Source organism: Dendrobium catenatum, unplaced genomic scaffold, assembly GCF_001605985.2.
Source record: "Dendrobium catenatum unplaced genomic scaffold, ASM160598v2 original_scaffold_238997, whole genome shotgun sequence".
NCBI classification, from domain to species: domain Eukaryota; kingdom Viridiplantae; phylum Streptophyta; class Magnoliopsida; order Asparagales; family Orchidaceae; genus Dendrobium; species Dendrobium catenatum.
The window spans coordinates 1-1,483 of record NW_021557404.1 but is presented as its reverse complement, the minus strand read 5'-3'; the positions used below and the strand labels follow the sequence as shown (position 1 = coordinate 1,483).

Here is a 1,483-nt window from a genome sequence, read left to right as displayed (position 1 = left end):
ATTGTTTGACTTGGAACTAAAGATCGATGTTTTTATTGATATTTTTAGCAGAACTTATTCTAGATAAATATCAAATGCTCAATATATTATCTTTGGTATATGTGCCCAATTAGTTGAATTATTGTCTTGCTTATTGATATCTCTGGTTATGTGTTATCTTAAAAATGCATACAGCTTGTTTGGTTCTGCGGCATCTTATCCTCATTGTCAGGAAGGTCGGGCATTTTTGTTATGCATCAAATCGAAAGCTTTGGCTCTTTTGTGAGTTTTGATATTATACTACATTTTCAGGAAAGGATAAGAAGAAATGCATACATGCAAGCTATGAAGGTTGTATCAAGAGGCGGGTCTAGCAGAGGATCTGAAACCCCTTCTACTCCAATTCACGCAGACTCTACTTGTGACAAAAGTCAAGAGGAGAATGAGTGCAGCGGCACTCAACAATCACCACTTCATTCTACTTGTGAGCAGATTCAGACTCCAAATGATGGGATATTGCTCATATGTTTGATTTTAATCTTTTCTTTGAATAAGTACAAGTAATTGTGTAATTATTCTTATGAAATGTGTTTTGCACAGATGAGCAAGGTGTACCTATATGTCGTAGGGGGCGCACCACATGCATTGACATACAAAATATGCTGCCAGGTACACGTGTACATATAGAGGTGAATGAGAATAATGTGCCAAGCAATATTTCAGAGTCTGTCCTATTAGGATCATTTCTAGGTGTCATTGCAAGAGATCATGTACTGGCACCCTTATCCTTTCCAGATTAGAGAAATAAGGGTCTGGAGCCCTTTTAAAAAAAATGTTAGCTGAAGTGGAGGTAAGTAAAATATTAAATAAATATTAAATATTAATGTTTATGTTATGATTAAGAAAATATTTGTTTATATTGCAGTCAAAGTTTGCATTTCCTGGACATATACGTCACTTGATTCTTCAATCCCTTGGAGTTAAGTGGCGTAACCATAAGACTAATTTAAAAGCTGAGCATTGGGACAGCCGTCCTATCGAGGAAATTATGGAGTCTATTTCATCTGGTGTTGATGCAACACAGTGGTGTCATCTAGTCACCCAGTGGTCACAACCAAAAGACAAGGTTAGTACCATGATTATATTTAATTAAAATTTTCATAACAAATCAACATAGAGTTAGATTCATATGTAACAGGAGAGGGCCGTCATAAATTCTGCAAAAGCAAAGAAACAGACTTGTCCTCACACTATGGGGCGTGTGAGTTCTATTCGTAGGCTACAAGAGATGATATATATTTAAATTTATATAAATTTTATGTTCACATTTGTTAACTAATTGTCTAATGATGAAATTTCTTGATATAGGCTATCAAAGACAGATTATTATTATGGAGAGTTAATAGATTGCGTAAAGATGGCACCTGGTCATCTGAAGATGCTAATTAGAGATGGGTAATTTTAGTTTAGCTATAATTTTTTTATATGTAATTCATTATTATTT

The 1,483-nt window shown here is 34.5% G+C and overlaps 1 long non-coding RNA gene across 1 annotated transcript; it reads left to right on the top strand.

The window, feature by feature from the left end:
* Nucleotides 1-878: 878 nt before the first annotated feature.
* Nucleotides 879-1,432, top strand: LOC114578969. Its single transcript, XR_003699861.1, has 3 exons — nucleotides 879-1,105; nucleotides 1,178-1,240; nucleotides 1,348-1,432. It is a non-coding gene; the product is annotated as an uncharacterized LOC114578969 (long non-coding RNA).
* Nucleotides 1,433-1,483: the final 51 nt, after the last annotated feature.